This window comes from Protopterus annectens, chromosome 1.part1 (genome assembly GCF_019279795.1).
Source record: "Protopterus annectens isolate FY-2018-M chromosome 1.part1, PAN1.0, whole genome shotgun sequence".
In the NCBI taxonomy this organism is placed as follows: domain Eukaryota; kingdom Metazoa; phylum Chordata; order Ceratodontiformes; family Protopteridae; genus Protopterus; species Protopterus annectens.
Window position 1 is genome coordinate 766,251,558 of NC_056726.1, and position 21,947 is coordinate 766,273,504.

General features: G+C 44.9%; 1 protein-coding gene across 1 annotated transcript in view; it reads left to right on the plus strand.

The window, feature by feature from the left end:
* UBAP2 (ubiquitin associated protein 2) overlaps nucleotides 1-21,947 on the plus strand; it is a 2,620,504-nt gene that overhangs the window by 311,830 nt on the left and 2,286,727 nt on the right. The window lies entirely within an intron of this gene.

A 21,947-nucleotide genomic window follows, 5' to 3' on the forward strand; every position in this document is an offset into this window, starting at 1 on the left:
GGCAAGAACAGGCGTGCCAGAGGAAGAGGGCAAGCTAGAGGCTCCTACAGAGGACGTCAATGGCAGCCTCCTAACCAGAGAGGTAGTGCAGGACCAACAACTGCTACACAAGGACAGACTAAATGACTTCACCTTGACCCCGCCGACCAGGGCTCAATTAGAAGCACCTTTGGGCGGAAAGTTGTCTTTATTCTCAAAAAATTGGCACAGTATTACAAGGGACAAATGGACACTGCAAATAATAGACTAAGGATACAGGTTCCATTTCCATACATTACCAGAAAGAAAGGGAATGCCAAACCTGCCACCAAATCAGAGGGCAGAGGCTTTAAAACAAATTGCCAACCTATTGCAAATGAAAGCTATAGAAAAGGTTCCTCTCGCAGAACAAGGCCAAGGATTTTATTCCAGACTATTCCTTGTCCCAAGAAAAGAAAAACAGTGGAGGCCTATTCTCGATTTGTCCACACTGAATACTTATCTCATTGTGCCAAAATTCAAAATGCTGACCCTACAGCAACTCCTTCCCATGCTGGGCAAGGGGTCTTGGCTGGTAACTCTAGACCTCAAGGAGGCATACCTGCATGTCCCTATCAGACAAAGTTGCAGAAGACACCTCAGATTTCTTGCAGGTTCAGAGCATTCTCAATTCTCAGCATTGCCCTTTGGCTTATCTACTGCGCCCAGAGTATTCACGAAATGCCTGGCATCAGTAATTGCACACTGCAGACTTCAGGGGATTCAAATATACCCCTATCTGGACGACTGCCTTATACAAGCGGACAGCCAACAAACTTTGGAAAAACATTTGAATTATGCCATCCGCCTACTGCAGGCCTTGGGATACACAGTCAGCATTCACAAGTCAAGACTTGTGCCATCCCAAAGAATAACTTTTCTGGGTGCGGAACTAGATACAACCACCCAAATGGCTTTTCTCACAGAAGAAAAACAAAGAACTAGCGGATTACTTCAAAAATCTGACAAAACAAACTCCGATGACTGCAAGGAAAATCCTGCAGGCCCTGGGTTACATGGCATCGTGCATTATTCTGATTCCACAAGCAAGGCTGCATATGAGAACTGCAATGGTACCTAAGGAGTTTATGGTCTCAGCACAATCGCAGCCTAGAAGCTTTGATACCACTCATTCCATGCCTTCAAAAGGAATTCCTGTGGTGGGCCCAAGCAAGCCAGTCAAACAGGGGTCTGCCTTTCAGCAAACCAGTAACCAGCCAAACCATTACCTCGGATGCTTCAGACCATGGATGAGGAGCACATATGGAGGACAGATGCATCCAAGGTCTATGGTCTCAGAAAGAATTGCGCATGCACATAAACCAAAAGGAAATGCTGGCAGTGATTCATGCAATCGAGGCCTTCAAGCTCTTTCTACATCAAGGCCACCTGCTAATAAGGACAGACAATACCACAGTTATGTGGTACATAAACAAGCAAGGAGGTACCCATTCCTACCCTCTTTGCAGACTAGCAATGAATCTTTGGGAACTTTCCCTAAAACTCAATACAGAGCTGCAATCCCAGTTTGTGCCAGGAAGACAATATACTGGCGGACAGCCTAAGCAGAAATACCATGGACCCACACGAATGGATGCTGCACCCAGACATCTTCCTTTAGGTAACACAATCATGGGGGAGGCCGGACATAGATCCTTTTGCCTCCCACCACAATCATCCGCTGAAGAAATTCTGCTCAAGGACATAGCACCCACAAGCATGGAAAGTGGACACCCTCTCTTTCAGCTGGAGTACTCTTAACAGTGTATGCATTTCCACCACTTCCACTAATGACCAAGGTTTTACTGAAAATCAAAACAGAGCAGCCAAAAGTGATTCTAATAGCCTTGGACTGGCCAAGGCAGCACTGGTACCCACTGTTATGCAGCCTGTCACACACAAAGCCGTGGCCTCTACTACTATGGTCACTCCTTCTGACAGCACAATTACAAAACTCTGCACTCCAGCCTGAAAACCCTGCAGCTGACAGCCTGGAGAATACCTTGACTCCTCACCAGGAAAAGCTATCCAAGAGAGTGAAGGATATCATCATGGAAGCTCGCAGACCTTCCACGAGAAATACATATTCAGCAAAACGGAAAAGATTCCACACTTGGAGCACCGCAAAGGGCCTAGATGCCACAGTGATGAGCATGGCACATATCCTGGAATACTTGGCAGAAATGCTCCACAATGGCCTTTCTTACTCTTCCATAAACATTCATGCTTCAGCAATTTCAGCAAAATACAATACTGATCCACCTGTCTTCTCTCATCCTCTCCTAAGGCAGTTTCTAAGAGGAATTAAAAACACCAATCCTCCAAGAAAACCACCAGTGCCTACATGGAACCTTAACTTCATGTTGGAAAAGTTGACTCTACCTCCCTTTGAACCAGCAGCATCTTCAGAGTTACAGTTCCTTTCTTGGAAGACTGCCTTCCTTCTGGCCATAACCTCAGCAAGAAGAGTATCTGAATTGCAGGCACTCATGGCAGTACAACCATTTCTTATTTTTCATCAGGACAGAGTCTCCTTGAGAACCAATCCTTCATTCATGCCAAAGGTGGTATCCAGGGTCTCATTGAACCAAGCTATTCACCTGCCTGCCTTCTTTCCAAACCCACAAAACAAGGGAGAGAAACTTCTGCATACCCTGGACATTCACAGACAGTTACGCTACTACTTGGACAGAACTAAGACTTTCAGAAAAACTGACCAGCTGTTGGTAGCATATGCTGCAGGCATTCAAGGAAAAGCAATTTCCAAGCAGACAATTTCAAAATGGATAGGAAATTGCATTCGATTCTGCTACTCTTATCATGGAAAAGCTGTGCCAGCTAACATCAGACCTCAATCCACCAGAGCTACAGCCACCTCCACAGCCTTCTTAAGAGGGGTGGCTACCAAGGACATTTTAGAAGCTGCTACATGGAGCTCCGTGCATACATTTTCCAAGCATTACAATTTACCCTTATATTCCAGATCCAGAGCAGGCTTTGCTACGGCAATCCTGCAGGGCATTTTAGCTACACCATCATTTTCTTAGAGCCTACCACCCCCAGCTTGGCTATGGTATTCTACCCATATGTAAGGACTGCAGATGCATCCTTGAAGGACATAGTACAGTTTTGTACCTACCATAAATGTAGATGTCCGATAGGTATGCATCTGCAGTCAGGTTTACCCTCCCTCCTTCCCCTCTGTGGTACTTCTTGGGTACTTATCCCTCTTATAGCTTGCTGGGGTTATCTAGTATGGTGTATTTGTTTTATTATTACTGTGCATGTTTGCAATATTTTGTATTTCTACCAAATTTAGCCTTCCTTAGAGGGCACCTGTCATCTGGGGCAAGAAAAACTGAGGAAGATGGCGTCCGCTGACACTTTTATACCCCAGGCGCTCTGACGTCGGGGAAAGGGTGACATCAGCCGACGCCGGACCCAGACTTTGGAATCCGGCCGACTGCAGGGCTGCCTGAGGCAGGAGAACCCATATGCAAGGACTGCAAATGCATACCTATCGGACATCTACATTTATGGTAGGTACAAAACTGTACTGTCTACTCTATGCTTACCCCCCCGCTTCCGCTCATGGTGAAGTTCATTCAGAAAGCCGCACGGTTGGGGAGCAAGATTATCCTCATAGCCCCATTCTGGCCTCGTCAAATCTGGTTTCCATACCTACGGTCTCACAGTCTCTCCTCCCCCTTAATCCTGGATCCCATTCCAGATCTGATATCACACCCAACGGGGGTGCCCAACACCGAACCTGGTAAACCTCAAGCTCGCGGCTTGGTTGATCCAGTTCCACTAATGGCAAGGATTCCCGGTATCTCATCACCAGTGAAAACTATCCTGGTAGCGGCTCATAAACCGTCCACCAGGAAAATGTATAATAGTAAGTGGAAATATTTTCTATCTGGGCTAAAAGCCAAGGTCTCAACCCTTTTACTGTTCCGATTCCTACAGTCTTGGATTTTTTGTCCATGATTTTTGAACAAGGGGCCAGTGCATCAACGGTTAAAGTACAGCTGGCAGCAGTATCCCATTTTCATGTGGGAGACGGATTAGGATCTGTAGCATCTACAAAATTGTGTAAGACATTCTTGCGTGGCGTTTTCCTTCTCAAGCCACCAGTGAAATCCGTGACTCCCCCTTGGGACTTAACCTTTGTTCTGCAAGCATTAACAAAACCTCCTTTTGAACCTGTAGCTTCTGTACCCTTTAAATTTCTGTCCTGGAAAACAGCATTCTTGGTAGCCATAACTTCTGCTAAAAGGGTTTCAGAGCTCCAAGCTTTGTGCATGAAACCTCCCTATCTTATTTTCCACAATGATACAGTGTCTCTCAGGACTAACCCGTCTTTCTTACCAAAAGTGGCATCTGTGGCAAATATCAATCAAACTATCAATCTGCCAGTGTTTTTCAAAAATTTTCAAAATAAGGGAGAATACATGTTGCATACACTAGATGTACACAGACAGTTGCGTTTTTACCTGCACAGGGCCAAAGATGTTCGTAAGACTGATCAACTCTGTGTCATTTGCTCCTTCATTCATGGGAAAACCTGTATCCAAAGTGGCACTGGCTAATTGGATTTGTCAATGTATTTCTCAGGCTTATAAGGCATCAGGCAAAACAACCCCATTCAAAATCCGTGCACATTCCGCAAGGTCCATCGCAACTTCTGCAGCCTTAGGGTCCAGGATGCCATTGGACGACATATGTTCAGCAGCCACTTGGTCTTCTGCTCATACGTTTATTTCTCATTATAAGCTGGACATGATATCTAGAAGCAGGGCATCCCTTGGCTCCGCGGTGCTTTGGAATATCCTCCCATAGACCACCCAGGTTTCTTTGTTTATGTAGCTGGGGACTCTGTCCCACAGGTTGCAGAACAAATGAAGTAACTACTTCATATTTAGAAGTTATGTACTCACCATAATGTTCCATATGAGTAGGTACTTCATTTGTCTTCAACCATCCCCCCCGGCCAACCCCCAACCTATATCAGGTTTCTAGGATCTTTATGATTCTTGAGAATATCTGAACCTGTTTATTACAGGTTTTTTCAGGTGATACAGCAAAACCGATCTGAGGTAGTGTGGTGGTGACTGGGGATTGTGGGTAGAGGGGAGGAGCTAGGAGCTCAGATCTTGAAGCTTGGAAAGCTGCTGGTCGGATCCGAGACCCACAGGTTGCAGACAAATTAAGTACCTACTCAGATGGAACGTTAAGGTGAGTACATCCTCCCAACAAATTCCAACACATGTGAGAGATGCAACCATATAGCCAAACTGGAGGCTAAGCTCTCTCAACTCTGTACTGGCATAACCAGTCAGGAGGAGAAGGAAACCACACTCACTACAATTCCAGTCTCACATAGACCTACTACGACAGCAAACCAAACACATAATCACACAAAAACATACTCGGAGGCTCTAAATAAAGATCTGCCTAAGCAGCAGAGACCTCCAAAGCAGACACCCAAGCAACCGCTATCCCAAAACAAAACACATGCAACGCATATCTCACAAAGCCAGTGTGCCGAACAGTCACAGCCTTTAAGACTAAACAACACACCTGATACACTTGTAATAGGTGACTCTATTGTCAGGCACACTGACGTCCTGCTCACCAGGCTAAACAAGGAGAAGGTCACGGTGAGCAGCCTGTCAGGTGCTAGGATCCGCCACATAACACAAGCACTCGGGTCACTCCAAGGCAAGTACAAATATGACTCAGTCATTGTCCATGCTGGTGTGAATGACCTCAGACGTACCTCCCTGGACTACATGAAAAGAGACATAAAGAAGCTCTCTGAGCATGTAGCCCAGGCCGGTATGACCCTGACCTTGAGTAGCATCTTACCCTCACCAAGAATGATGCCACAATATGAAGACAAGATGATCAATTTCAACAATTGGCTTAAGTGTTGGTGTCATTCACAGGGGATCCAGTGCCTGTCAGCTTGGGATGATATGCACGACAAGCCACGATGCTTCGCTAGGGCGGCTTGCACCTATCACCCCTGGGCTTTCGGATATTGGCAAAGGCTCTTGCTATCCCCGTAGTGCCTTTTTTAGGCAAGGCTCAAAAGACAAACCCACCTCCATGGGTATCACAAGGGATAAGAAACTAAGAGTAATGCTACTCAACGCCAGAAGTCTAAACCTCAAGATGCACTTTTCGAAACTCTCCTTAGCATGGAGAACATCGATATTTGTGCAGTAAAAGAAACCTGGTTCAGGGCTCCCGAGAGCACCCCAGCACTACCAGGTTATACCTCATACCATGCTTTTCGGCCCCAAAACTTGGACCAAACCACTAAAGGAGGGGGAGTATCGATATTCATCAAAGATACCCACACCTCCAGGTTGGTGGCAAAGCACGAAGCATCAGAGACTATCCATGTGCAGCTAAGAGTGGGTAAAACTGCCTTCCGGTTTATAGCCTGCTACAGACCACCCTCCCAAACCCAGGAACCCCACTCTGCCTTTCTGAGAACACTGGAAAATATGAAGGTCTTTCCAGACACCATTATATTGGCCGACTTCAACTACCCAAACATAGACTGGGAGCATTACTCTAGCTCCAAAACCCCAGTCCAAAGGTTCCTAGAATTTAAAAACTCAAATGCTATGGAACAACTTGTTACCACTCCCACAAGAGGGGAAAACATACTGGACCTGATCATCACCAACATGGGGACTCTATGCTCCAGACCAGAAGTGTATCCCTCACTGGTAAGATCAGACCATAAACTAATCTCACTGGATATTCACATCCCAACCCCACTCCCTGCCCAGAAAACCACAGTGAAAAACTTCTCCAAAGCAAATTTCACACACCTCAAAACTGAGGTGGAATCCTTCATAGCCCCCGGGCCTGTGGAAAATACAGCCCAGACCGCAGAGTCCCTTGTAAACGCATTCTATGAACACCTTCAGGAATGCATGGATCATGCGATCCCAAATAAAACCAAACCCAATCTTCCAAAGACAGACGTCCTGTCTGGTGGAGCCCAGCCATAAACAAACTATACAGTAGAAGGAGGAAGCTACTAAATGATAGAGCAAAATCCCAAAAAGGGAAGGCATCACTGATAAGTATTAGCAAAAAATTACGGGCACTCATAAAATTGTCTAAGGCCAGCTTCGAGAGAAAAATTGCACAGGACACTAAGGATAATCACAAGGCTTTCTTTAGTTATGTTAATTACCTGGATGGTAATTCCCAGATATGTTCAGAATTAGTCCAAAATGACAAAAATTACACTGAACCCACAGACATTGCCAACATCCTAGCTGACTGGTTCAGCGCATACCCCCCCCCCCCAAAAGGGCAAATATCTATCCCAGCACAGTGCTGCCCCCCTGACATCTCAGATGCTCAGGTAAGAGCCGCCCTCTCCAAAGCAAAAAACACAGCATCAATGGGACCAGACGGTGTCCCGGGCTGCATCCTACATGAACTGCAAGAGCAGCTAAACCCAAACATAAAACTACTGTTCAATCTCAGCCTTACTACAGGATATGTGCCCAAAGAGTGGCGTACAGCAACAGTGGTCCCTCTCCATAAAGGTGGTGCCTCAACGGATCCTGGAAACTATCGCCCCATAAGCCTGACTAGCTTGGTCTGCAAAGCTATGGAAAGGATCATCATGGACCTCATAAATAAAGATATTGGGGACCTACAGACACTGGATCCTACCCAGTTCGGCTTTAAGGGCAGATTCTGCCTCTTAAACCTGGTTGATTTCTTTGAAACAGTCACCAAGACCATTGATGAGGTGAAGGTGGTCCACACAGCCTACCTGGACCTCGCAAAAGCCTTCGATACAATACCCCACTCTGGCATTATAGATGATCTCACCAGCTTAAATATAAACCCCTATGTCACTAGATGGATTGCAAACTGGCTCAAGGACAGAACCCACATGGTTAGAATTGCTGGAGCCATGTCAGACTCCAAACCAGTTACAAGTGGTGTCCCACAAGGCTCAGTCCTGGGACCTCTTTTGTTCGGTATATATTTCTCGGAGGTACAGGCCAACACGGAAGGACTGTGGCTGACCAAGTTCGCAGATGACTGCAAACTGGGCGCCATAATAGACTCTCCAGCCGACACAAGCACCCTCCAAAAGGGCCTCATAGAAACAGACAACTGGTGCCAGAGCCATGGCCTCAAGCTAAATGCCAAAAAGTGAATAGTCATCCCCTTTGGCAAAAACAAAGTGCCCACAAATTACCACATGGGTGGTAATCCATTAAGTACAGAAGAAGTCATTAGGGACCTGGGGACCCAAGTTGATAGCAATCTCTCATTTGACAACCAAGTGGCCAAAGTGGTTAGAAAAACATTTGATATAGCCCACCTAATCATGAAGGGATTCGCATCTAGATCAGGGGAGGTCATCGTGCCTCTTTACTCATCCCTCATCAGGCCCATAATTGAGTACAATGCCCGTTTTGGGATGTACCTTACCAGAAACCTGCAGCAACTGGAAGTACCCCAAAAGTGCCTCACCAAGAGGATCAAAGAGCTCAAACAGATGCCATATGCTGCCCGGTTAAAGAAACTCCAGCTCTACTCAGTGACATGTACCGCCTGTTCAGAGGCGATCTGTGCCTGACGTATAAAGCCATGTCCAACCCGGAATTAATGGACATGCTGCACCTCAGAAAATCCAAATCACATCGAGCTACGCGCTCGAGAGACTTGAACCTCAGCACTGAAATAAATAGGACATGCTGGAGGGACAGATTCATAGGTTCATAGGTTCATAGGTTAGTACTAGGCTAACTGCCCTTGCAAGCCATTGTAAGCCTAGCCAGTTATCCTTAGAGAACCTCAAACTGCACACCTTGTCTTTGTAAGGTAAACACCTTAACCACTAGGCCACCCTCCCATAACCCAGAGGCTCCCTTCACTCTGGAATAAAATCCCAGTCCAGGTTAGACAGAATCCCTCATAGTGGATGGGAGATCATAGGTTTAGCCCGGGTATCACTTCTGTGTCACTGTTGGAGGCACAGTATACTAACCTCGAAAAAGGGCTTAGCAAAATAAGTTTAAAATGGGTTGCGAAAGCCAGACACTTTCTGGCTAGGCTTATAAATGCCCTAGGGCAGATAGCCTAGTATGAACTTATGAACATAACTTCTAAATTTATATATTGCTGTTTATATATATATATATATATATATATATATATATATATATATATATATATATATATATATATTGTTTTTACTCACCATTTGGGGGGCACCTGGCATCTGGGGCAAGAAAAACTGAAGAAAATGGGATTGGCTGCATGTTTTATACCCCGACGTCATGGAAGAGGAGACTGCAACCGACGCAGGACCCAAGACTTAGATATTCAGACCGACTGAGGGCAACCTGCCAGCAAATTACCCAAATGTAATGACTGCAACAGTGAATACACTCTGAACACCTACATTTATGATAAGTGTACACAACTGTATTTTTATCACCCAGAGGGTTTATAGGTGTGGGGTGGATGAGAGATCCCTTCTGTTGTGCAATGCGTATGTTCTTTGTGTTTCACTGTTGCAGTCATTACATTTGGGTAATCTGCTGGCAGGTTGCCCTCAGTCCTGATTAACAAAGTCTTGGGTCTTGCGTCGGTTGCTGTCCCTTCTTCCATGACATCAGGTCGTCAGGGGTATAAAACATGCAGCTGATGCCATTACATCAGTCTTTCTTGCCGTGTGGTGCCCGAAGCAGAAGCAGATTGCAAGTGCCGGTTGGCCGAATCCTGAAATTTTCGTTTTCGAGTTTCAGAACCGAAGTCTTCAACTAAAAGCGGAGTACCCCATTGGAGAAACTTTTTCTTGCTCCTTACCGATGTCAGTAAAAGTTAATAGTTGCATTACTTGTTGGAAGCAAATACCTCATAAGGATTTTCATTTGTACTGTATTTCTTGCTTAGACCCTGACCTCAAAGTGCCTTGCTGTCGGTTTTGTGCTAAATTTAATCAATGCACCATTAAATGTCGGTATATTTTTGCTTCTAAATATTTTGGCTTCTAAATATTTTGGCTCAAGATTTAATTAGCCAGAAATGTCGTCTATTAGCAATCCGACTACCGGGATACCTAAAAAACGCAAAGAAAAAGACAGACCGTCATGGTCCAAAACTGACGACGGCGCTTCTCCTGAGCCAGTCACCAGTTTGCCGGTACTCAGTGAGGTGCTTTCGCAGACCTTGATACCTGCTATTTCTGATTCACAGGCCTCTACTGAGACCCATTTGAAGTCTGGTTTGTCGCAAGATGCTTCACCTATGGAACCTGCGGATGTCTCTACCTTGGATGGGTCCGGCGCCACTGTGCAGGCACCGGCTTCTGAAGGTGTATTCAAGCCTGCAGATTTGTATATTAAACAGTTACCACCTTCAATATTAAGGCCAAAATCTCGATCCATGTCTAAAAAACTGACACCCAGGCTGCATGTTCAGGCCCCTATGCCTAAAAAACAAATTATCAAAATGGCTGAAGATTTAATTACTTTAATCAGGGGTAGTCAAACCCCCCCCCCCCCCTTCTAAGAGGCCTAGGGCTGAACTTGACTATGATTCTTCTGAACAGGACTCTGTTTCTTCTGACTCTTCTAATGAACAGGATTTGTCCATACCTACTTATGAGGACTCTGATGCAGAGGATTTCATTCCTTCTGCTTCTCCCCGAGGATTTTTCTTTTGGGTAAACTGTACATACCTTAAGGGTGCATTTCCACTAGGAAAGTCAGGTTTTTTCTCAATCCAAAAAGAGGCTTGGAGATTTCCTCCTTCTTCCTCAGCATAGGCCTTTGGTTATACCTCCTGTTGTATCTTTCGGCTTTTCCCGGTTAGGGGTCGCCACAGCGGAACTCCAGTCTGCTAATTATTGGCAGTTTATTTTTACGTACTGAGTTGCCAGCGCTAACGTACAACCTTCAACGAAGGTACGCCCATTCACGCATGTCTCCACACAGAAGACGCTTTAGTTGAGAATCGAACAGTACAATGTCTTATTGTGCGGCGACAACGCTACCGCAGCACCACCCACCGCAGCTATACTAGACAATATTGATGGGTTTTCAGAATTCAGTATGGCCCCTGATTCTCTGCCTCCGGCCGCTTGTAAGCCAGACAGATACTACAGGGTTCTAGACTCCCACAAATTCCTTTTCAAAAACCCTGTTGCGGACCCTGAAACCATTTCTCAGGGGTCCAAGGGGCATTAAGGCTTCTACTGGTAAAAATCCTACCCCTGCTGCTAGAGACTCCAGGGTGCTGGATAAATGGGATAAAAAGGTTTATACTTCTGCAACCTTGGCAATCAGGACTTTAAACTGTCAATTCCATATGCTAAAATATCAGCAGCATATCATGGGACTGCTTAAACAGAAAATTATGTTGATTTCTGACTGTGTGGAAAATAAAGATTTACAGGATTTATTGCATTCCAGCTGAACAAGTTGGAAAACATACTTTGCAATGTGTTTTTTTGTTTCTTTGGAGGCCTCTTGCAGGGCTACTGTTACTGGGTCTGTTCTTGGAAGGTATGCTTGGCTTAAGGAGCAATAATCTCTGCCTGATCATGTTAAAGCAAAATTGTTGGACGCTCCTTTGCAACAGGACTGTCTGTTTGGCAGTAAGACTGAAGAAGTTCTAAAAAAGCTAAATCTGTGCAAACTGTGTGAGATTTCTTACAAGTACAACCTCCAAGGTTTGGTAGGCACTGGCCTACTAAGAATTGGTCCTTTCCAGTTCCTTTTAGAGCCGCTCAAGCCAAACCCAGACATTCCAAAAACACCAGGTTTCAGTCCCAAGGGACTTTCAGAGCTAAGCAATGGGTTGCTTCCTCTTCCAAATCTGGAAACAACAAGACACCTCCCTATGGTAAACAGTCTCAATGACTTTCCTTTAGAATTACCAAGCACTTAACTTTTAGCTGCCCCTTTGGGGGGAAAACTGACACTTCATTCAAAAAACTGTCCATTTATAACCCAGGACAAATGGGTTTTTAATATAGTGTCCCAGGGATACAGATTTAATTTCCATACGTTGCCAACTCCAAACGGATGGCCAGACCTGCCCCCAAATCTGTGGGCAGAGGCTCAGAAACTAGTACTTTCCCTCTTAAACATGGGGCCTATTCAGCCGGTACCAGAAGAGGAAAACGGACAAGGTTTTGTATTCCATATTTTTCCTGGTACCCAGAAAAGACTAATCATGGCGTCCAATTCTGGATCTGTCTAAACACCTTTCTGGACATTCCAAAATTCAAGATGCTGACTCTTCACCAGTTACTTCCTATGCTAGGCAAAGATGCCTGGTTGGCAACTCTAGATCTAAAAAAGGCTTACCTGCATATCCCAATCAGGGAGTCTTGCCGAAGATACTTCTGCTTCAAAGCAGGCTACTTGCCTTATCAGTTCTCTGCACTGCCCTTTGGCTTATCTACTGTGCCCAGGATCTTTACGAAGTGCCTGGCTCCAGTAATTGCATTTTGCAGGCAGAGAGATATTCAAATATATCCATGCCTGGACGATTGTCTAATTCAGGCAGAAAACATGGGCATTCTTCTAAAACATCTGGCATTTGTAAAAGTTCTAACTTGTCTAGGGTAAACCATAAACAAAAAGAAATCACAACTAGTACCCTCTCAAAACATTACATTCCTGGGTGCAAGCTTGAATACAACTGCCCAGATGGCTTTCCTTTTGCCAGAAAAGCAAATTCAGTTGGTGACTTACTTTCAAACAGGTGGCCACAAAAACCCTGCTATCTGCAAGACAAATACTGCAAGCTTTGGGGTTCATGGACTCCTGCATTCTTCTAATTCCATATGCAAGACTGCATATGAGGAGAAACGTCAGTGGTACTTAAAAAGTTTATGGAGTCAACATTGTCACAGCCTGGAAACAATGAATGTTCATCGTGTTACCCTGCTGCAGTCATTACACTTGGGTTATCCTGTCATCAGGCGGTCCCGCAGTTGGCCGGATTTCCAAAGTCTTGGTCCGATGTCGGTTGCCGTCACCTCACCCCTGATGTCAGTGCGCCAGGGGTATATATATTGCAACCGACGCCATTTTCTTCAGTCTTTCTTGCCGCGCGGTGCCCGAAGCAGAAGCAACTCACAAGTGCCGGTCGGCCGACTCCTGAGATTTTCGAATTCGAATTTCAGACCGAAGTCTTCTATAAAGCTACGTACCCCATTGGGGAAACTTTTCTTGCCTCAGACCGATGTCAGAAAAAGTTAACAATTGTATTTCTTGTGGAAAGCAAATACCTTATAAGGATTTTCATTCTTACTGCATACCTTGCCTAGGCCCTGATCATGACGTCACTTGTCGTTTTTGTGCTAGATTTAATAAACGTACTATTAAAAGACGATTTGATTTTGCTCGACACTTTTTTGGCAGAAAATTTAATTATAACTTGCCGTCGGAGCTTCCGACTACCGGCATGCACAAAAAGCGCAGGGATAAGGATCGACAGCCCAGGCCTAAGCCCGATTCCGAGGCCTCTGTTGATCTGGTCTCTGGTCTCTGGTTCTCCGGTTATCAGTGAGGCTCCAACGCAGCCTTTGACTACTGCAGTTCAAGAAACCGAGACTGCTACAGATATTTTGACAGAATGTACTAGGCCGACACATCTTTTTACTTCAGGCCCTACAGACGATTTACCTTCAAAGGACATCGGTGCTTCTGAGACGCCATCGGTTTCTGAAGGCGTTTTCAGACCGACCCTTACAGTCAAAACGTTTTCCAAGTCAAAGACTCCTTCCAAACCAAAAAAGGCTTCACTTCAGTCTCCTGTTCAAGGCCCTATGCCTAAGAAACAGATGCTCAAGATGGCTGAAGATTTGATTTCTCTTATCAGGGTTTCTCAACCTCCTCCTGACAAAAGGCCTAGACTAGAGCAAGAATCTGCTTCCTCTGAACAACTGTCTATTTCTTCGGATTCCTCTGAGGACCAAGACTATTCCTTCTCTCCTTATGAAGATTCTGATGCTGAGGACTCTATTCCCTCAGCTTCCCCTCCAGAAGATTACTCTTTTGGAGAAACTTTACATACTATGAGGGAACATTTTCACTGGGAAGGTCAGGATTACTCTGATTCCAAGAAAAGGCTCAGAGTTTCTTTTACTCCCCCAGCACAGACCTCTAGCCATCCCTCCTGTTTTGGACATTGTGAATGATGTCTATTTAGAATCCAGTTTCAACCCTGACTCTCTACCTCCTGCTCCTGCCAAGCCTTACAGATACTACAGAGTACCTGATTCCCACAAGTTTCTTTACAAAAGCCCAGTAGCTGACCCAGAGACCATCTCCCAGCGTCCCAAGGGGGCTAAGGCTTCCATGGCTAAAAATCCAGTACCTTCTGAAAGGGATTCAAGAGCACTAGACAGATGGGGGGAAAAGGTTTATACCTCAGCCACTTTAGCTATGAGAGCTCTATACTGTCAATTTCATATGCTTAAGTATCAGCGATTTCTGATCTCTCAGTTAAAACAAAAGATAACCACCCTCCCTCAATCTGAATTGAAAGAAGTACAGGATTTGTTGCACGCCACCGAACAAGTAGGCAAACATACCTTGCAATGTGGGTTTGATTCTTTGGAGGCCTCTTGCAGAGCAGCTGTCACTGGATCAGTTATACGTAGGCATGCCTGGTTAAAGGAACAACGTCTGCCTGATCATGTTAAAGCAAAGCTACTAGATGCTCCCTTACAGCAGGATGTTCTTTTTGGTGTTAAAGCAGAAGAAGTTTTAAAGAAAATGGAAGATAAGGCAAAATCAGTGCAGACAGTCAAAGATTTCCTACAAGTACAACCCCATCGCTTCAGCAGAAACTGGCCAACAAAAAATTGGTCCTTTCCAGCCACTGACAGGCCTCAGAGGGGTAAATACAGGTGCCCAAGGGGCAGAGGACACCCACAAACTCAGTATAAACCTTGCCAATGGGGCACTCCAACCCAGAAGGGAGGAGACAGGTCTCAACCCACCAAAAGGCAAACTCAATGACTTGCACCTCAGCTGGCCAAACATAGCACTTTTGTCAGCCCCCCTGGGGGGGGGAAGCTAGCACTATTTTCAGTCAACTGGTACATGGTCACAAAAGACAAATGGGTACTAGACATAGTTTTACGAGGATGCAGATTCCACTTTCACACCTTGCCAATAAAAGAGGAATGCCAAACCTGCCACAAAATCAAAGGGCAGAGGCTCAAAAGCAAATTTCAGCTCTCATGGCCATGAGAGCCATTCATAGGGTGCCAACTCAAGAACAAAGCCAAGGATTTTACTCAAGACTCTTCCTAGTACCCAGAAAAGAAAATACTTTGAGACCAATTCTGGACCTTTCAATTCTAAACACTTACAAGTTCCCAAATTCAAGATGCTAACACTACAGCAGCTACTTCCCATGTTGGGCAAGGAAGAACGTTGGACCTCAAGGAGGCATACCTGCATGTCCCTATCAGACAAAGTTGCAGAAGATACCTCCGTTTTATTGCAGGTTCAACCCATTATCAATTTTCTGCACTGCCCTTTGGCTTATCTACTGCGCCCAGAGTATTCACAAAATGCCTGGCACCAGTAATTGCATACTGCAGACAAAGAGGAATTCAAATATATCCATACCTGGACGACTGCCTCATTCAAGCAGAAGGAAGAGACATTCTCTTACAACATCTGGCTTTTGTAAAGCATCTACTGAATTGTCTGGGGTACACAGTAAACGAAAAGAAGTCAAAACTAGTACCCTCACAAAAAATAACATTCCTGGGTGCCAGCTTGGACACAACGGCCCAGAAGGCTTATCTGACACCAGATGAGCAATTACACCTGACTCAGTATTTCAAAACAATGGCAACAAAGACCCAATTAACTTGCAAGAAAAATTCTGCAGGCTTTGGGCTTCATGGCATCTTGCATTCTGATAATACCATTTTTAAAACTGCATATGAGGAAACTACAGTGGTACCTAAAAAGCGTATGGTCTCAACACAGCCACAGCTTGGACACAGTGATATCTCTCATTCCCTGCCTTCAACAGGAATTTCTATGGTGGGCACAGGCATGTCACCTCAACAAGGGTCCACCTTTCATCTTGCCCCCACCCAGGCAAACTATCACAACAGATGCTTCAGACTATGCCTGGGGGCACACATGGCAGGGCAATGCATTCAAGGCCTATGGACTGCAGAACAAAGAAAACTGCACATAAACCGAAAAGAGATGCTAGCTGTACAGAAAGCTCTGACAGCCTTCAAGGATCTACTACAGCCTGGACAACTTGCAATAAAAACGGACAATACCACAGTAATGTGGTACATAAACACATTCCTACCCTCTTTGCAGGCAAGCAATAATCTTATGGAACACAGCTCTGGCCTACCAAGTCCAGTTACAAGCTCAATTCCTGCCAGGACAGAAAAACACATTGGCAGACGACCTAAGCAGAAACCTCAAAGATCCCCACGAGTGGAAGCTAGACCCTCAAATATTTACAGTGATAACTCAAAGATGGGGCCTACCAAATATAGACCTGTTTGCCAGTCCTCAAAACTACCAGCTGACAATTTTGTACAAGGACATTCCACCATCAAGCTTGGAAAGCGGACGCTCTCTCCTTCAGTTGGAAAAAACCTGACAGTATATGCCTTTCCTCCATTGCCTCTTCTCACAAAGGTTCTTTTGAAGGCCAAAAAGGAGAAACCTCGAATGATTCTCATAGCCCCAGACTGGCCACGCCAGCACTGGTACCCGCTATTGAAGAATATGGCTCACAGCCCACCATGGACTTTGCCTCAAATACCTAATTTGCTCACGCAGCAAGACGAGCAGATTCTACATAGCCAGATCCAAACCTTAAACCTGGCTGCATGGCAGATCAATTAAGCATTCAACCAGCCCCTCTTTCACAAGCAGTGCTGGATGTTATTCTAGAAGCCAGGAGGTCAAGCACCAGGAAGGCTTACTCGGACAAATGGAAAAGGTTTTCTGCTTGGAACCAAGCTAAAGGCCAAGACACAACTCAGCCTCATATGCCTCACATTCTGCAGTATTTAGCTGAGATGTTGCATAAAGGACTTTCCTTCTCCTCAATTAAAATCCATGCTTCAGCTATTTCAGCTCACTACGACACGAATCCACCTTTATTTTCAAATCCTCTCCTAAGGCAGTTCCTCAGAGGGGTGAAAAACATTAGACCACCTAGAAGAGCTCCTACACCAACGTGGGACCTCAATTTTGTTCTGCAAAAACTAACGCTACCTCCCTTTGAACCAGCTTTTTCTGCAGACCTTCAGTTCTTATCTTGGAAGACTGCCCTGCTCCTGGCAATAACTTCTGCTAGGAGAGTTTCAGAATTGCAGGCACTTATGGCCGTGGAACCTTTCCTCATTTTTCATCAAGACAGAGTTTCTCTACGAACTAATCCTTCCTTCATGCCTAAGGTGGTTTCCAGTGTAGCTCTAAATCAAACCATCCACCTACCCACTTTCTACCTCAATCCCCAGAACAAAGGTGAGAGACTCGTGCATTCCTTGGACATTCACAGGCAGCTTCGTTGCTACTTGGATAAAACTAAGGCTTTCAGAAAAACTGACCAGCTCTTTGTTTCCTATGCTACAGCCTCTCAAGGGAAGGCCATATCCAAGCAAACCATTTCTAAATGGATAGGCCATTGCATCAGATTCTGCTATACCCATCATGGGAAACCAGTTCCTCCTACCATTAGATCCCACTCTACCAGGGCAACAGCTACCTCTACAGCCTTTCTCAGGGGGGTTCCTACCAAGGAAATCTTAGAAGCTGCAACTTGGAGTTCAGTGCACACCTTCACCAAACACTATCACTTACCTCTTTATTCTAAGTCCAAGGCAGGCTTTGCCACTGCAGTTCTGCAGGGCCTCATTGCATCCACTTAACCCTCTATGATGCCTCCACCCTACCTTAGCTTTGGGACTCAACCCAAGTGTAATGACTGCAGCAGGGTAACATGATGAACATAGTACAGTTTTGTACCTACCGTAAATGTAGATGTTCGAGTGTTCACCCTGCTGCAGTCCAGGTTACCCTCCCTCCAACCCCTCTGATCTACTGGCTAAACCTCTGCCATGCTTTACTAATGTATTTGCTTATAGCTGAAGGGATTTTGTGTTGGTACAATGTTCACACCATTTGGTACTGATTTGGATCACCTTTTTGGGGGCACCTGACATCTGGGGCAAGAAAAACTGAAGAAAATGGCATCTGTTGCAATATATATACCCCTGGCGCACTGACGTCAGGGATGAGGCGACGGCAACTGACGTCGGACCAAGACTTTGGAAATCTGTCCGACTGCGGGACAGCCTGACGGCAGGATAACGCAAGTGTAATGACTGCAGCAGGGTGAACACTCTAACATCTACATTTATGGTAGGTACAAAACTGTACTTTCCCATCATACCTTGCCTGCAACTAAAGTTCCTATGGTGGTAAGAGGTCTGCCACCAAAACAAGGGACTGCCATTCTCACCGCCCCCTGCCACCTAAACCCTAACTACAGATGCATCAGAGTATGCATGGGGTGGCTCATCTTGCAGGGAAGTGCATTCAGGGCAAATGGAGCCTGAATCAAATGCACCTTATCAGTCAAAAAGAAATGCTAGCTGTACAGAATGCACTGACAGCCTTCAAGGACTACCTTCATCCATGACAACTAATGGTAAAGACAACACCACAGTTGTGGTACATAAACAAGCGAGGGGGGCTACACAGTCCTACCGTCTCTGCAGACAAGTCATGGTATTGTGGAACATGGCCTTGAGCTATCAAGGACCAACTACAAGCTCAATTCCTGCCAGGACAGCTGAATATTTTGGCAGACGAATTAAGCAGAAATCTCATGAACCCACACGAATGGAAACTGGAACCACCGATTTTCAAAATGTTGACACGCAAATGGGGGAGCCCAGACATAGATCTCTTTGCCTCACCCCAGAACTACCAGTTGGACAACTTTGCACAAGAATTCCTTACAAAAAAGCCTGGAAAGTGGATTCTCTGTCCTTCTGCTGGGAAAACCTATCAGTTTATGCCTTTCCCCTCCAAAGTTCTACTAAAAGACAAACAGGACAAACCAAAAATGATTTTGCTAGCTCCAGACTGTTCTCGCCAACACTGGTACCCACTCCTACGCAGTCTGTCAAAAATTTCTCCTTGGCACCTGCCTCAGTCACCTTCCTTACAGTCTTAGCAGAGTAACCAAATTCTGCACCCTCAGCTCCAAACATTGAATCTTGCTGCTTGGGTAATCACTTAAAATTCCCCCTTAGAATCCCTCAGCAAGCCTGTGATGGATCTCATTTTGGAGGCGAGAAAACCTAGTACTAGAAAATCTTATGCTTACAAATGGAAAAGATTCTGTGCCTGGGATCAATCTCAAGGGATGAGCACAACAGTGCCCAATTTATCTCAGATTTTGCAATACTTAACTGAGATGCTTCACAAGGGCCTATCTTTTTCTTCCATAAAAATCCATGTCTCAGCCATTTCAGCTCATTACAACACAGAACCCCCCCTTCTCTCATCCTCTGCTAAAGCAGTATCTCAGAGGGGCCAAAAACTTAAGGTCACCCAGGAGAGCTCCAACCCCTGCCTGGGACCTTAACTTTGTATTGGAGAAACTCACTCTACCTCCTTTCGAGCCAGCTGCTATTGCAGACTTAAAATTTCTTTCATGGAAAACAGCCTTCCGTTTAGCAATCACTTAGGCTAGAAGGATTTCTGAATTACAGGCCCTTATGGCAGTGGAGCCTTTCATCATCTTTCATGCGGACAGGGTGTCACTCCGGACCAACCCATCCTTCATGCCCAAGGTGGTATCCATTGTGGCTCTTAATCAGTCCATTCATTTGCCAACTTTCTTCCCCAATCCACAGAACAAGGGGGTGCGGATTCTGCATTCATTGGATGTACACCGACAACTTAGATTCTACTTGGACAGGACTAAATCTCGAAGAAAATCTGAACAACTTTTGGTAGCTTTTGCTGCAGGGGCAGAGGGAAAGGTTATTTCAAAGCAGACCATTTCCAAATGGATAAGCCATTGTATTAATTTCTGCTATAAGCACCATGGAAAACCTATCCCCCCCCCCAGGGCTGCATCTACTTCTACAGCCTTTCTCAGAGGTGTTCCTACCAGGGATATTCTAGAAGCTGCTACCTGGAGTTCAGTGCATACTTTCACCAAGCACTGTCATTTACCAATTTTCTCTAAATCCAGAGCTGGCTTTGCCACTGCTGTTTTGCAGGGCCTTATAGCCAGTCCTAATGCTGTATAAATCCATCCTCCCAACCTTAGCTTTTGGAATCTACCCAAATGTAATGATTGCAACAGTGACACACGAAGAACCATAGTACAGTTGTGTACACTTAGCATAAATGTAGATGTTGGAGTTTATTCACTGTTGCAGTCCTGGTTACCCTCCCTCCAGCCCCATCTTTTCTCTTACTATGCCTCTCCTTTATTTTTCTACACTTAAAAGCCTTTTTGGTGTATTTGCTTTTGTTTGGAGGTATATATATTTTTGTGTTAAAACTTATTTATATGTTTTGCTCCCCATTTGGGGATCACCTGACATCTGGGGCAAGAAAAACTGATGTAATGGCGTTGGTTGCATGTTTTATAATTCTGAAGTCATGGAAGAAGGGACAGCAACCGACGCAGGACCCAAGACTTTGTTAATCAGGCCAACTGAGGGCATCCTGCCAGCAGATTACCCAAATGTAATGATTGCAACAGTGAATACACTCAAACATCTACATTTATGGTAGGTGTACACAACTGTAGTTTTTTTCTGTAAGCAAGTGAGGAAAGAAGTTCAAAAATTGTTTTCCTCTAGGTAATGAAGGTTGAGTGCTGTAGTAATTTGTAGCTTATTTAGTGCTTACAACAAGTTCTGAACAAGTGCTGAGCACGAATAAGCAAATTCAAGTGCTAAAACTAAGAATTTGTATCTGAACTAGACTAGTTAAGGAAAGAAACAAGTGCAAATGCGGGCTTTTAATTCAGAAAGTTGAGAGATGAAAAAACTGCCCAAATGGCCAATAACTACAATTTCTGGGCCAGAAACCACTCCTTATATGGTAGATGGGTTACCTAGTGCTTACCACTCCTACTGATAAGCTGGCAGGCTTCCCTCCAACAGAGACGGGCTTGGGGGAGGGCTTACAAATAGTCCTGCATATAGGAAATGTGTCTGGACTATACTAGTTACATGAAAGGCAGTAAACAAGGGTAATTTTTTTTTTGTTACAGTTAAGCAGAACACTGGGAAATTTTAGCAAAGTTTTTTTTTTTTTTTTTTTGTAAAGACAAGGGAGAGAGGAGAAGCAGAAGATAACTCAAGGTTAGGAAACTAAGTGGGTTGGCCTTCTCATATGTTCTCTCTGTATTAGGTAGAATGAGGTAATGACACTAGACTGGGAGGAGTGTCCCATATCAAATTTACAGTAGGGGCGGACAACTTCAAAGCCACCAAGTATAGCAGGGAGGGAGGGTGGGGAAGAATACTAAGGCTACTAGCCTACACTCTTTTAGACAATAAACACTACAGAAGTGTTTATCACAGCAAAATAACAGCAGTGAGTCACAAAATGAAAGTTGTAAACAGATGAGAGTTATTTTCTGTTTGAGAGGGCTCTATCCGTGTTTTCTGCATTTTTTGATTTTTTGAGGTTTCTGTGTTCTAGTCTGTTTGCAGTTAGGCATTCTCTAGAGTCTGCTTGCTCCTTGATCTGGTTAAAACTTTCATTTAGTGGCTACAGCTAGGAGATGTAAGTTTCCCATCCGCCCTCCCTATTGTTGTGGTGTTCTTGTACTCCTTGGCTTTGCAGTTGCCCACCCGTACTGTATAT